This window comes from Pseudorca crassidens, chromosome 3 (assembly GCF_039906515.1).
Source record: "Pseudorca crassidens isolate mPseCra1 chromosome 3, mPseCra1.hap1, whole genome shotgun sequence".
NCBI classification, from domain to species: domain Eukaryota; kingdom Metazoa; phylum Chordata; class Mammalia; order Artiodactyla; family Delphinidae; genus Pseudorca; species Pseudorca crassidens.
Genome location: NC_090298.1, coordinates 119,267,571 through 119,283,664, shown reverse-complemented (window position 1 = coordinate 119,283,664; position 16,094 = coordinate 119,267,571). Strand labels below are relative to the sequence as shown.

At 46.7% G+C, this 16,094-nt stretch overlaps 1 protein-coding gene across 3 annotated transcripts in view; it reads left to right on the top strand.

Annotated features, from left to right (window-relative positions):
- Window positions 1–2,667: 2,667 nt before the first annotated feature.
- FGF1 (fibroblast growth factor 1) overlaps window positions 2,668–16,094 on the top strand; it is a 102,442-nt gene continuing 89,015 nt past the window's right edge. The window contains exons 1-2 of one of the 3 annotated variants that reach the window (XM_067732117.1): window positions 2,668–3,051; window positions 12,861–13,016. The gene's annotated coding sequence lies outside the window, so the exon portion shown is untranslated. The remainder of the gene's footprint in view (window positions 3,052–12,860; window positions 13,017–16,094) is intronic. The other 2 variants (XM_067732115.1, XM_067732116.1) reach the window with 2 other exon arrangements.

Below are 16,094 nucleotides of genomic sequence, written 5' to 3'. Positions count from 1 at the left end.
GGTGTCTTGAACATAGTGGGTACTCAATAAGCACCTGTGGAATGAATGAATGGATGAATAGGTCCACATCCACTGCAGACACGTGGACGAGGCCTGCCCTGCCCCCATCCATAACAGGCTTTCTCAACTCCAATACTACTGACTTTAGGGCTAGCCTGGATACTCTGTTGTGGAGGGCACTATCCTGAACACTGCAGCAGGCTTAGAGCATCCCTTGCCTCTACCCGCTAGGTGCCGTGAGCACAGCCCCAGCTGCAGCAACCAAAAATGCCAAATGTTCCCTGGGGAAAATTTGGTCCCAGTGATTTTTAAATATGGACTGTATTTGTGTAAGGGCAAAGGCCCTTTCTAAAAACAACTGACTCTGCAAAGGTTGATCCTATTCACCAATCCTCCCACATTAAAATGGCCTTTCTTCCTGGGTTCTCACAGTCCTTTCATAGAGATTGCTGAATACCTTTTTCTGGCTTCAGACTTTATTCCTAACATCTCCACCATGAGTTAGGTCAATCTTCGTAACATACAATCCTCATTCTACGTTCTCTCATCACTGAATACCCCTCCTTGGAAGTACTTATCAAATGTGAATTCTTACATTTATTTGAGAAAGTACTACATTAATCTGTTTCCCCTCACTCAATTCCCTAGAGGGACTCATAAGTAAGAATTTGGCATGTCACATGTCAGGTTTTGCTCACCATTTTTATGTCTGGTGCCCAAAACAATGCCTGACAGACAGTAGATGCTCAGTGGGTGTTGGGTGGAAAGATGGATGGATGGATGGATGGATGGACAAAAGCCAAGGGCTGACTGATTCACCCATTTTTGCCCTTGTGCCTTCTAAAACAATTTTGAAAAATAATGTTACTTATACTCACATTTAAAAATTGACGTTAAACGTTCACCACTAAGTTGGTGGATGGATTCAAGATAATAGCTTCCAGCATATTGTAAATATTGGAATTAAAAATTTAAACTGTGACAACATTCTTTAAATGTTTAAATGTTAATCTGTTATTTTTATTTCTAATATTCTCTACAACTTTCACGGTACTCTCCCTCAAATTCAAGGGATGGAAGAGACAAAGTTGTTCAATTAAAGACTGCCTTAATTAGTTATGAAGGGAAGTTGAATTAAATTTTTAAAGGAAGCTTCCAGTTTGAGAACCTGGACCTGGAAATTTTTACATTCAGGGTTATGGTTCCTTAGTAAGATTTTTGAAGAGTGAGGGGTATGCTTTCCAGTAAAGGTAGGACTATTATGAACACAGACATGTTCTCAGGCAAATCAGTTTTAGGAAAAGGTACCTAAAGAAACTGGGAACCTGGAAATTGGTTCTCTAAAAATAATCCCTGGTGTGCCCATTGGAAAGTCTTGAAGACCACCATCCTAGGGGTAATGCATGCTAGTGGCCAGCAGAGGGAAGTGTTGGACAAGCTATTGGGCTCCATCTCCCTGGCTCTCCCTCAAGGCAGCAGACAGAAAGGGCAATTCACCTTGCATGCAGTGGGGACCACAGCCTGGGCGGCCCCACCCAGTCCTCTCTGGTGTGTGTGTGTTTGCACAGTGAATTATTCATAGGAAACTGGCTCCACGGAGAATGGAGGCCAGAGACTCTCCATCCTGTACCTAGAATCAGGGCCTGGGACTGTAAACAGATGAAAACCTTCTTCTTCTTTCCCTTCAAGAACTGAGGTTGGGAAAAGAAACTGAGGATTGAAGTCATGGGTCTGAATCAAATGTGAGGTTTTTGTTATTCTTCTTATAAAATGAAAACAACAGTGAAATCTCAATAATTTATGGAGACAGGGAGCAAAGTGACGGAAAGTTCCTGCTATTCAGTCAGATGATGGGGGCTGGGATCTCTCTCCTTGGCAAGCTCACCTTCCCCAGCCTCTGCCTCTCTGGCTGTCAGATCGGAACAGGATTACCCTCCCCACAGAGCTGTTGCGAGGATAAATGAGACAAACGCGAGAAGAGAGCTCAGCATGAAAATGGCATTTAGCAAGGGCTCAAGAAATGACAGTGGTGATGGCGAAGATGATATGGAATTGGCATTTTGTCAGGCATGAGGGTTTTCAAAGCTTCCCATTCAGGTCTGAAGAGGAAGAATCAGAGGCAAAAACCCAAGCTTTTTAAATATTTTCAGTTTTACAAGCCTAGGAATTAGAAGCGGAAACAGCCAGAATCAGTGTGATTCAGTGTAAGAGCCTCACTCCTCCACATTGCTCACAAGTGCCTTCCAGGGGTGGGGTCCCACCCAGTGCTGGTAAGAGGGTCTCTGTGTCTACAGCAGTGTGCCGATGACGGCCAGATGCGTGTTGACTATAGGACATGCCCACCAGCCTCAGATATAAAAGCAGTGACTTTGTTCATTAGATTGATATTCTGTGAAACCTCAAAGGGTGGGGATGAACTGGTTAAAATAAAGTTAGTAATTTGGACTAATAGCTCAGATATATTAAAAGTAAGGTTCAGAACAAGCCCCCCTCCCCGCCTTCTGCCTTATACGTGGAAAGGTAACAGGGACATAGTTGAGAGAGAGGCATGGAGACAAGTTGGATGAGATAACTGCCCTTTCACCTGGCAGCTGTCCAGCCCCCAAATAGCTTTTGTGTTTGGTCCAAAAATAAGATCACATGAGAGGGGGAGAAATAAATACACAAGTGCTTGTCCTTGGGCTTTCTGTGGTTACACCAGCCGCACTGGTAGGGACCCCATGAGGGTGGCCTGACGACGCACTCCCCAGGCTCCCCAAGGCTGCGGAGCCCACCTGCATCAGGGCGGGTGTGGTGTATGGTGTGCACACGGCCCTTCTCTGGGGGCTCCCTGAGCTCCATACACATCAGAGAGGGAGCAGGAGAGAGAGAACACGCAGCTCCAACAGCCTGGACTCCAGGGGAATAAGGGCATTGCCTCCTTTGGTGAAGGCCACGCCATTCCTCCCGCGGTGGCCTGCCTGCAGCGGTCCTGGTAGGACAGTGTGGATGCTGTAGGCGACGCAGCTGCCGTCACCCAGAAAGAAAGTGCCCCAGAACCAAAGTACAGAGGTGAGTGCATCCGTTCCTCCAAGGGGCTCCGATTGCTGTGGACTTTCCGCTTGGCTTCAGGCTTGTGCTCTGCTCTCCCCCCACCCGCCCCCTGCTTCTCCCTGATCTGAGTCGGTGGCAGGCTTGAGGCTGTGTGATGGATGCTAGACTAAAGCATTCCTGTACTCCCTTCTCTCATTCGGAGGCCAGCTTGCTTCCAGAAAGAACTGGGTGAGTCGAATGCTTAGCAGGGAAGCAGGAAAGGGTTTCTACAAAGTGAATTATCTTTGCTGAGATCCAAGAAGACATTTCCCAGAAAATCATTAGACAAATCCCATTGCAGTAATGCTAATGCTTAGTTTTTTAAAAGCTCTGCATCGAATAGGAGATAAATAAAAGGATGCCAGCTGATTCCCTGTAACTGGGCAAAAGGGAGAAAACACAAATGGCATCTGTAGAGATTCCTTTCCCCCCTTCCCCATCTCTCCCTGATGACTTTAGAACCCTGCATAACATACTTAACAGATCCAAGAACTCTCTTCTTTGGTTGAGAACAAGAGGAATAAAATCAAAGGTTTGGGGAGAATTGCTCTGTAAGCAGAGTCAAGGGGCAAAGCAGAACGACATTTTGCAGAGTTTTGGGTTCTCCTTCTAACATCTCCGCCACCCGAGCACGTGACATGTACCTGTGCCTATTGAGGGTATGGACAGGTGTCTCCATCGCTTGCACACGCATACCGTTATCCCTCGGCTCAGGACCACAAATATCTATGCTCAGAGTAAAGCCAACAACATTGCTGGGAACAAGATAACTCCTTGAATGAGTCAAGATTCTTCTAGTGACAATGGACTGAAATCCAGTTTGAAGAGACTTAGACCAAAAAAGGGAAAAATGTTTTCCTCATGTAACTGAAAGAGCCAGCGTTTTGATATGGTGGGATCCAGGTGCCCAGATGATGTTATCCTGAATCTGTCTCTCTACATTTCTTGCTTTGCATCCCTGTGTCATTCTACTCCCAGGAAGACTCACTCATCCTGGTGGTAAGGTGGCTGCCAGCAGCTGGGGGCTGACATCCTACTGGCCCAGCCAACCTACAAGAATAGGTGTTTCCCTTTCCCAACAGTTCTAGCTAGAGTCTCAGGGTCACAGTTCACTGAACCAATGTGGGTATTGTGCCATCCCTGCCATGGGGGTGTAGTCATCCCCACCCAAAACCACACGGCCTGAAAGCAATGAAAGGCTGGGTCCCCGAAGACAATCAAGGGGGCTGCATGCAGGATGGCCAAGGTCATTGGTTGGCACTTCGTACGGCTTTTTTTGTGATCGTCTAGATTAAGAGCCAGAGCTCCTCCAACATAACCCCGCCTCTTTCCTCCCTCTTATAGTCCACAAAAATGTATGCGTGACAGAAAGTCTCATAGAAAGGATAATTATTAGTAGAACAGGTGACTAAAAGACCCCATGGTACGTCATCCCTAGAGACCTGAGAGTGGGAAAGGCACCAGAAGGCTTGTCTCTGGCTCAGACTACCCACCATGCCCAGACCCACTGGGCCCCCAACCTGCCTGTGCTCCCACGGGTCTCCCCTTCCCTTCACCCACCCTTGCCCACTTCTTCCTCCCTCTTCTCTGCTAATGTGAACCCATCTTGCCTTTCAAGGGCCAGACTCCGTGCTGCCTCCCCTCCGAGGCCGCATCTGGCCCGCCCAGCCTTTTCTGCTCTCTCCCTCTCCACACTGGGACAGCGCTGCCCCTCGGCATTGCAGTCCACTGTTTACCTGTTCTTTAAGAACTGCACGTACCTTAGTTTCTCTCCCAGCTTGGATTTCACATTCCTGGGGAAAATTAAGTTTCATCCCCAGCCCTCCCTGTGGTGTCTAACACACATTAGGTGCTTCCAACCAATAAAAATAGATAAAAACAGCCTCCCTAAATAGCTCAGAGAGGATGGCTAGATTACTTGAGATCCTTAATTCTGATTGTCTAAGTAATATAATAACTATGACAAACACCGATGGAGCTCTGAATGTATACTGGAGCCCCTGACAGGCATCATCTCAGGTAATCCTCACAGTGACCCCACGAGGTAAATACCACTATTATCCCCATTTAACAGATGGGGAAACGGAGTCTCAGAGAACTCAGTCACTTGTCCTAGATCAGAGAGCTAGTAAGTGGCAGCGTGGGAGTTAGAACCCAGGCAAGCCTACCATCTCCTTTCCTATTAGATTCCTCAGTTACATGTTTATCAGTGGTACTTCCTGCTCCCTGATTTGAAAGAGCGAGGGGCACAGGTGATTGGTCAGAGAGCAGGAGAAAGTTCAGATATTTTAGGCCCCTCTTCTGCCTCCGGGGCTCCCAGTGCCTCTACAGGGGGTTCGCCCAGCGATGAGGGGTCACACCCCTACCCCAGAGCCAACAAGAAGGTCAGGGGCAGAGGAATTTCACAAAAGGAGGTACCTCTGGGGCTCTGCAGAGAGCGAGGTGCTTTTTGATGAGATGAGCTCTTCGACTAGAATGGTCTTTGGGGAAATGTTAGCTGGAGGGTGGGATTTAGAATCTGTTTGCCCGTCCGGCTGCCCATCACCAGGCATGGCCTTGTCCTTTCTCCTGCCCCTTGAACAGGGTGACCAGGCCAGAGGCCTCACTCAGAGGGCAGCTTGCAGGATTTGGAAAGCAACCAAATTCAGCAAATGCAGATCTCCAAAGAAACCCAAATCCTAAGTAAACTGTATTTTTTGTTTTATAACGTCTGTGCCTCTGCATCCAGCCACTGGCCTCTCGGTTGATGCCATCACCTGTGGTGCTGGGAGCCCTTGGTCTGAGGGTATCTTGTTTCTCTGATGCACGTGAACCTGCTCTTGTGAGTTAGCACCTTCTCGAGAGCAGATCCTGTTGGGTGTATGCCATGAATCCTCACAGTCTCCCTGAGAGACTCAGAGAGCTGGCATCCCCACAAGGGAGGCACAGTGAGATGAAAGCACATTCCCAAATACACAGAAGCAGGGAGGGGGCCGGGACTCCGGGAAGCGGGCCTCTGAGGTCCAAGCCTGCTTGCTTCCCCAGGCGGTCATGATAGAACAAAGCTAAAACCCAAAGAATTAAATAGGCTAAGTAATAGGCTTTGGGTAAATATTTAAGAGAAAAACCGCCACTAGATCCAAGAGAAATAAAAACAAATATTCACACAAAAACTTGTATACAACACGAATGTTCCAGCACCGTTACTCATGATATCTAAACAGAGGAAATGAGCCAAATGTCCATTAACTGATGAACAAAAAAAGATGGCGTACCCATACAGTGAAATATTATTCAGCAATAAAAAGGGATGACGTGCTGATACATACGGATCGAACTACCATGTGGATGGACCTTAAAGACACTATGCTTTATAAGGAAAAGAAACCCACGCTGTATGATCCCATGTATATGAAATGGCCAGAACAGGCGAATCTACAGAGACAGAAAGTAGACCGGTGGTTGCATAGGCCTGGCGGGAGGGCAGGGATGAGGAATGATTACTAACGGGTATGGGGTTTCTTCCGGGGATGACAAAAAAAAGTTCTAAATTAGACAGTGGTGATGGTTGCACAACTTTGTGAACATACTAAAACCACTTAATTGTATACTGGAAATGGGCAAACTCCATGGTATGTGAATTACATCTCAATAAAATTGCTCAGAAACCCCCCAAACCATGGCTAATGAACCCAGTGACAGGGCTTTGCTGAAGGATGTGGTCTTACCCCGTCTGCTCTGATAAGCTTATGTCTCATCCCACCACGCTTGGCCACAGGCCACCCAAACAATTCAAGTGGAAAGAATATAGACGGAAAAGATAGGCTACATAGATTTCTCCCCGGAGTCTAAACTGGAGGATCTTTTTTCTTCTTTCTTGTCCAGATCATTTTAAATTTTATGGAATCAATCTCACTATTCAGTTTTTGTTTCTGGGTTTCAAATCATGCTTCAAAAAGCATTCCCCATCCTAAGATGGTAAATCTCATTACCTAATGCTTTCCTCTAATGCTCTTCTCTAATGTTGTCCTCTAAGGTTTGTCTTATTACATTTAAACCTCTTATTTAATTGGGAATTTAACAACAAACTGGGGATCCAGGTTGTTTTTGTTTGTTTTGCCAAATAGATAGCCAATGATTAGATCAGGAGTTTTAAAATTTGAGATTAAAATGGACTTGGGGCATCTTGTAACTTCCTGAAACTCAGTATGAAAAAGTGTGTGTGTGTGTGTGTGTGTGTGTGTGTGTGTGTGTGTGTGTGTGTGTGTGTGTGTGTTTGCTGTATACATTCCAACGCACCAAGGCAAGTCAACAGGACAGTTGTTAAACAATTACAGGGGAGGCCTGAGTGATTCCCCATAGGGAAAGTTCTCTGTCACATATGAAGGGAGAATCCCACCCCCTTTGGCTTTGACGTGTTACTGAGGCAGAGAACGAGGGGTGCCTCTCACTGGCTCCCCTGGGCCTGTAACACTTTAGGTTTCTGATCATTGGCTGACAAACCAATGGAGCTGATACATCATTTTAGGTGACAGAACTTGGGGTCCTCCTGTCACAAGGAATTGGAGGAGGTTTCCTGTCCAATAAATATAAATAAATGATATAGTGAAAATAAAACTGCCATTCCAAAGAAAATAGCAGATCCTTCCGTGCAGACTCGTGTGTTCACATAATAAACGTATAAGCAACTCACTGTGTGCCAGGCACTGTCTAGACTGGTGGTTCTCAAAGTCTGGTCCGTGGACCAGCAGCATCCGTATCTCCTGGGAACTTGTTAGACATGCAAATTCCCAGGCCCGCTCCAGACCTACTGAATGAGAAACTCTGGAGCTGGGGTACAGTCATCTGCGATTCTGATGCACATTCAAGTTTGAGAACCATTGGTCCAAGTACTGGGAATATAAGGGTGAAAAGACAGATAAAATCCCTGCTCTCCTCACGGACTTTACATTCCAGTGTGTGTGCTAGGAGAAGACAGACAACAAATAACTGAACATGATAATTCTCAGCTAGTAAAAAGATCTATGAAGAAAAAGAAAGATCTATGAGGGGCTGATTTAGAACAGGTGGTCAGGGAGGAGGGTCTGAAATGAGACCAGAATGGTAAGGAAGGGCCAGCCATGTAAAGAATCAAGGGGCAGAAAAGAAATGCATGCACTTCAGGCAGGGGGAACAGTAAGTACAAAGGCCCTGAGGCAGGACCACACTTGGCCTGTATGAGGAACAGTGAGGCTGGAGCACAGTGAAAAGGAGGAATGCATCGGGGATGCATTTGGAGGGGCAGGTGGTAACAGCAAGCTCAGTTTTTGTTCTTAGTGCCAAAGAAAGGCACTGGGCAGTTTTGACCAAATAGAAACATGATCCAATTTACCTTTTAGCAGGATCCCTCTGGAATGAACTGTAGGGGGTAAGGGTAGAAAGAAGCAGGGAAATCGGCGAGGAGGTATCGCGATAATGCAGGCAAGGAATATTGGCACTTAGACCAATGTGCAAAGATCTATTATTAAGTGAAAAACAAACAATGCAGGACCGTGCCTAGTAAATCGCTTTTAAGCATACACACATTCAAGTGTGTGAAGACATTTCTGTCCCTCAAAGGATCCAGAAAAAAAAGTAAATAGTGGTTATCTTGGGAAGAAGGGGGGTTAGTGAGGGTCATTTTATACCTCTCTGTACATTGTGCATTTTTAACATGTGCGCAAGGCATTACTTTTATTTAAAGATAAAATATTTTAAAATAAACATTGAAAAGCTGAGATCTAGGAAAACATACAATAGGCTATGGGTGACCAATATCAGAAAGAGGAAGCCTACTTCTCATGGGTGTGACCCTCTCTAATTAGGCGTCCTCCCCTGAAGCCGCTGAGAGCCAGGCTGACAAACTGGGACAAGTTCCTGTCCTTGGGTTAGAGTGGGATCAGAGCGAGGCACCTTCTCACTGGAGGACCTCTGGACCCCATTTCTGTCCTGTAGCTCTGGTGATGTTTGTGTCTGTCAGGTCTCCTTGGGCAACCAATACAATTTCCTGTGAATGTCTGCTGTATTTCCCTGTGCCCTATTTGTCAAATTGCTCCCCTCCGTCATCTTGGCAGCCGGTTCGCCAGGAGGCCAGCGTGCCCTTCATTTAATTGCATGATTGGGCATAAACAGAAGGAAATACTTTACTGCAGGGAGAAAGCGGCAGGCAGTATCTGATTTCTCCTGTCAGTTGATTAGGATTTGTTGAGTCCGAACAAGGTCAAATGAGATTAGAAAGAAAATGCAGTGTGTCTGGTATGCATTTCACATAACTGTACCGTTTATGTAAACAGGATGTACGCAGGGGAAATTTTAAAGCAAATACTGAATGTCAGCCTCAAGGTTCAAGAACAAGAAACCAGGGCTTATGTGTTATGCCGGGAGAGAAAGAAAATTTATTTTCTGGGACATTTGGAGTCCTACTGAATCTATCACGCTCTGATTCCCTTTTCATGTTGGTGCAGTTAAAAAGTGACAGTTTTACATCTGATTTTCAGAGGCACTGAGCACAGAATAAGAAAAAACCAAAGAAACGCCCCATTCTACCTTTCTCGTCCTTCTAAAGCTCTTATAAGTGGTTTAGAACCACTTTCTGTAATAGCTGCCGCTGAAGTGCTTGATAGTGAGTCAATCTCTTAGGACATGGAAGGAAAAATCTCACCTCCAGCACCGGCCAGAACATTCTAGACGTGGCTGACTCCGGCCAAGGCCACACCTCTGTGGATAAACCTACCCGGCTTCTACTAGGATTTTTGTTGGTCCTCAAAATCTGTCATTTTCTTCCTTTCTCAGATCCACCCTCTGCAGGGCTAGTAAGCATATAAAGTTTTAATCACTTAAACACCTTAAATAGTTTTAATGGCTTTAAAAGTGGTCTAAACGCTTTGAGGGAAGATATGGTTTCTGTTACACACTCTCTATAGGATCTAGCATCTTGTGAACGCTTAATAAGTGGCTTGGACAGCTATTATTTCCATGGACTATTTCCTAGCCCAGAGCTGGAAGGCTATTGTGAGGCCAGACTTTTAAACTAGGAAACGTCCTGTCCCTTCCCATGTTAAATAACAGAGGGGCCAGGAAGTATTAACATTATCATGTCTCATGACTCCAAGCATCTGAACATATATTATTTAAATGATAAATCTAGATATGGTATGTATACACACACACACACACACACACACACACACACACAATGGAGTACTACTCAGCCATAAAAAAGAATGAAATAATGCCATTTGCAGCAACATGGATGGACCTAGAGGTTATCATACTAAGTGAAATAAGTCAGAAAGAGAAAGACAAATACATGATATCACTTATATGTGGACTAAAATATGACACAAATGAACCTATCTATGAAACAGAAACAAACTCACAGACATAGAGAACAGATTTGTGGTTGCTATGGGGGAGGGGAGGTGGAAGAGGGATGGTGTGGGAGTTTGGGATTAGCAGATGCAAACTATTACATAGAGAATGGGTAAACAACAAGGTCCTACTGTGTAGCACAGGGAACTATATTCAATATCCTGTAATAAACCATAATGGAAAGGAATATGAAAAAGAATATATATATGTATAACTGAATCACCTTGCTGTACAGCAAAAATTAACACATTGTAAATCACCTATATTTCGATAAAATAAATTTTTTAAAAATGATAAATCTAGACACTTCCATTTCAACATGGAAGTTGAAATAAATATGGAACTTGAGGGAAGTTAAACCAAAACATTAAAAAATTCAATATTGAGGAGAATTACATTACAGTAAGCACTTTAAGGAACTGAGGAATCAGTTCCCAGTATTTGGACAGGAACATTGCCGAACAACACCTGATATGTAATAAAGAAACTGGTTTATATCAGTAGCTAGTGGTTGTATTTGCCTGAAAGCTGTGTGGTTTTTTGGCTTTTTTTTTTTTTTTAAATAGCATTTCACAACTAGATGTAATGGAGAAGTAACACTAAAATAATGACTTACACTTGCATTACCGGTGTTCAAGGTGCTGTCACAGGCTTGGGCACATTTGATTGTCAGCATAATCGTGTTGGCTTGCGGGAAAGACGTGGTTCGGAAAAGCCTCGTGAATCTCTTTCAGGAAGGAGGGAGTCAGGGCCCTGAGATGCTGAGCAGCCCAGAAATGGTCAACAGCCCCGTGTGGGCAGGTTCAAGAGTGCTAGCCTGAGGGGGGAGACCAGCTTTCAGACCCGGTGAGGACTTAGAAACTACGGGGGCAACCTGGGTGAGACGCTGAGCTGTATCTCTGTCCTCGGTGTTTTCAGGGTGTTTCCTAACTTTACAATCTATCATTCCATGGGGTTAAAAACGGTTCACCTGCCCCCTGCATGCAGCAGAGCAATTCTCCAATATTGAGAAGATGACTGTCTGAAATATTTTCGTCTGTGATCCAGAGGTCCTTTGGAATCGTGCAGATGCTCGAGAAAATGACTATTTTTTAAAAAGCAAATTATTAGGATCTTTGAATATGTGGTAGTGGCAATTCATGGAGGTTCCTGTTAATAAAGTTTGCAGAAATCAACTCTTTCTGCACCTCTCAAGTCCCTTTTAGGAGATCTGTGGCTCATCCGTTATCAGAGCTGTGTGATGTCTGTGCCCCTAGTTCTGTCACAGGAGGTGAGCTTCTCTGAGCCTGTCCCTTCAGAGGCACATGAAGTCTCCCTGGCTGCTCCCTGATGAGTCTGGAGAACAGTTTTCCACCCCCACCTTCCCAGAGGAGGGAGAGACCAGTGAGCATATTTCTAATTCCAACAGGCCAATCTGTACCTCCTATCTGAATCACCAGGTGGGCAGGCTTGCACACACACTCTGTGACACCTCCCAGGCTCAGACGCCTGCATAAGCAGGTAGGACTCTTCATCAACTATAAGAAACTATTAATCATGTTTCCATTTGGTCTCTTCAAAGACACCTCCCAAGCTGTATCCTTTCAGTCCAGTTTCATTCCTCACCTTGCAGCCAAAGAGTTATTTGTACAGGCAGCTTCCTCTCTTCGTTACCCCATCCTGGCCAGGGGCACAAAGATGCCACCCATGGTCCATTGAAGAAATCCCCACCGGATGGTTCGCCTAGTTCAGCATGGACAGGCTGGACCCCTGGTGAGGAAGGGCAGAAATATTCTCTCTGCAGCCCCTCCCCAGCCCTAAACTGCATGCCCACTGCCTCGAGCAGCTTTGCAAAATGGGAACAGCACAGACAGACACACACACACTGCCACACACAGACATCTACACCCTGTGCGGGGATGCCAGATGCCAGAAGCAAAAAGGATTCCCTTTCATCCAGCAGCCTTCTGATTGCAGAGGAGTGTCTCTGAGCCGTGACCCGCTGTTTCCCTGCCAACTGAGGCCTCAAAACAAACAGGAATCTGCTCAGACAGGCTAGTAGTCCATTCGGCTCAGCCATGTGCCCCAGGACAAACCACGCTAGAATAACACCCAGGAGAGCTGCCACGGCCGTCTGCTGTCTCTGCCTCCCTTCCCTGCTGGCCACCAGCTCTGTGCCCCTGGGCCTGCCACTGGCTGCCCAGGGTTGGGGGCCCTTAGAGCTCCGTGTGCATCCCTGTGGGCGGGGTCGCTAAGGCAGGTCCCCTCTGCAGATCAACGAGGCCAGACAGAGACCCAGAGGCTGCATTATCAGTCCCCCGCCTGCCTCCCTGCTTCCCGCACAGCCCTGCGGGACTGGGAGCCAGCTCTGTGGCACGATGTCTGCAGGCGGACCAGCAACCTGATGTACATGCCACGGCCCGTCCCCTCTCCCCACACAGAGCTGCGGCCACCGGGAGGTTCAGAGAGTCGGCTTGGGGCTGCTGGAGAAGCAGCTGCAGCGCGGTGACAGTGACACCACAGAGCGGACAGACCAAGTGGATCCCCTTTCCCTTCGACCGGAGAGAGGAGCAGCCCTCAGCCTGCAAGCTGTTCAGGTAAGAATCAGGGTTTCTGTTCTGAGCAGGTTATAGTATATCCAGAGCTGAGGTGGAGTGTGTGTGTGTGTGTGTGTCCCAGTGCAAGTATAAGGCTGCTTGGAATAAAAAGCAGGGCTGGCTAATCGCACAGACATGTAAAAAGAGCACCTGGAGTGCAGAGACTGTGAGAATAATCACGCCCCCGCTGCCCCCTTTATCTTCATTCCCGCACTGCCGGGCCATGAGGACTGGAGGGGGCGCAAGGTTCTCATTCACTAAAGCCTTTGTGGTTCAGCAGGACACGGTGGCCTTCGTGAGCCTGCCTGGCATCACCCTGCTTGCCACACTTACCCTCTTAGGTAGCCTGGAAATTCAGGCACCTAGAAATCCTGTCCACTGGGTGGGCACCTTAGATTTGTTCAACCTTTTGATATAGAAGTTGGGCTGAAACAGGATTATCTGAGTGTGTTTGAGAGGGTGGGATTCTGATGGCCCTGCTGGTCACCTGGATTACTTCTTACTGTCCTGATCTCCTTTGAAAATCACATCCTCATTTCAGGGCTCCTCCAGATAGGCACCGGCAGAGAGGGAATGGGAATGGCTAGCCACCGGGCACATTCTCTGGCACTGACGCTATCCACACCTATGTCACTATTATATGCCAAAAGTTATGCAAGACTTCTAGACGGAGCGCTCGAAAACTTCAGACCTCCAGGTGCTGGGGTGGGAATTTCAGGCGTTTAATCACGGGCCCATTTTTCAGAGACCCAAGAGGGCACCCACTTATCTCGCCTCTCAGGAGCAAGAGCTCGCTCTGTGCCTCAGCAGACACAAATGCTCTGTGCTCTCTCCAGCTGTTTAAATCCACCCCCACTTTCCTGCTTTGGTAACTGGCACTTTCCCTTTCATTTGCTATAGGGATGCAATTGTTTATGATTTAGCTCCGTGAACACCAGTGGGCGGATGCAATCATCCGGGCAGAGGGTGAACTGGGCTCTGAGTGAGGGCGAGCCAGCCCAACAGTGGCAAAGGGTTGGAGAGAAATCAGCTTTGCCAAGTGGTGTCTAGCAAAGGGCTGGCCAGCTGCCTCCCAGGGCTGTCTGGGTGAATGAATGTGGATTTTGGTGGAGACTGTGATTCACAGTCGCAAACTCCCTTTGTTTTCTTTGTGTTGTCATTGAGGGCTTCCGAGGAAATTCCCCTTTTGAGATCACGTACCTGACTGTCTTCTGTTGATTCTACCTTTTTAGCATGAGGAAATGGATTTGTAAATGCAGTACTTCATCAAAAACAAAGTTAATACACGAAAAACTAAGGGACAAGACGTTGAGTTACTTGTAAACTTCCTCCCAAATCTGGTGTGCACATACACATATAGGGCTTGCCAGGTTCCAAAAAGGATTTAAGGAAGCAGTATCCAGTTAATTAAAATGGTTTGATTTCACAGGCAGGTAGCACCAACTCTGAGGATGATATTTCCACGGTGACAGTGGACAGACATCCATGCGTTCTATCTACACCTAGCAAAGGGATGTCTGATGCCAGGACAGAGATGTGCTCGCTCACTCTGCTGACGTGCGTTATGTGGACCCTGAATAAACTATTACAGGTCATGGAGCTGCTGGCCCCCCTGTGCCAGCTTCCAGCAGTCAGAGACCATACAGAGGGGAAGACACACCCCTTCCACCTCATCCAATAGGCATTACTTGGCTAATGCAATACTCCTTGATTTAAGCTACTGGAAAAATAATCTGCAATCAGTCGTGCTACAGACATACCCTGTTTTAGGTCAATCTAACAACTATCCAGGACACATAAATTGTAAGTGCATGACTGTTTTTCCTTAAGAAAGGATTCACTCGTCAAGTTCATCAAGTACTGTTAAGGTGTCCCACCTAAAGATGGGACTGGATCCAGCCCATTCAGCCATAGAGAAAGGTGAGGACTTACCTGGGGGGGCAGGTAGCAGAGAATGAACCTGGGCTGACAGGATGTCCAACTCAGCTGGGAGGTAAAGGAGTCCAAGGTAGAGGAACAAGGACAAGCATCTGGGCCAGTGGCCTATAGCGAGAGAAGAGGGAGGGAGGGAATAGTAATTATTATTATTACTATAATATATATTTTTTGGTTGCCCTGGGTCTTAGTTGCAGCTCCCGGGCTCCTTAGTTGTGGCATGCAAACTCTTAGCTGTGGCATGCATGTGGGATCTAGTTCCCTGACCAGGGATCGAACCCAGGCCCCCTGCATTGGGAGCGCAAAGTCTTTTTTTTTTTTTTTGTCTGCCTTGGGTCTTTGTTGCTGCGCATGGGCTTTCTCTAGTTGTGGTGAGCAGAGGCTACTCTTCGTTGCGGCACGCGGGCTTCTCATTGTCGGTATGGCTTCTCTTTTTGTGGAGCACGGGCTCTAGGCGCACTGGCTTCAGTAGTTGTGGCTCGTGGGTTCTAGAGTGCAGGCTCAGTACTTGTGGTGCACGGGCTTAGTTGCTCCGCAGCATGCGGGATCTTCCTGGACGAGGGCTCGAACTGGGTCCCCCGCGGCGGCGGGTGGATTAACCACTGCGCCAGCAGGGAAGCCCAACAGTAATTATTTTGATTCCTAAATGTTACTACTTAAGAGAGGCAGCAGAATAGTGGTTAAGTACATAGATTCTGCAGCCAGGAAGAAGCTGGGGTTCAGTTCAGACTCTGACACTTACTAGTCCTGTGACCTTGTGCCTCAGTCTCCTCATCTGTAAAATGGGGTAATAAAGTACCAGCCTCATTACTGAAAGGATCAAATGAGTAATAGTCTTAGCTCAGTGCCTGGTTTATAATGAGTAAAACCTAAGTATTTCTTGTTGTTACTGTTATTACTATTATTATTGTCATTGAAAGGTCAGTTCTGAAAAGGCTGCTCACAAGTCCATTTATTCCAAGGTCCAAAGTGACTCTCTGAGTGACCATCAGTGCCACCTTCTGGGCAGCTGGAGGTGCTTTTCCTTGGTGTGGAGTTTTGCTTGCATTTCCCAGCTTTCAGAATCGAGGAGCTTCTGTGCTGGTGGCCAGCGTTTCTTGAGCCCTTATATGAGCCAGGCACCGTGCCTGACTTTACGTGTGT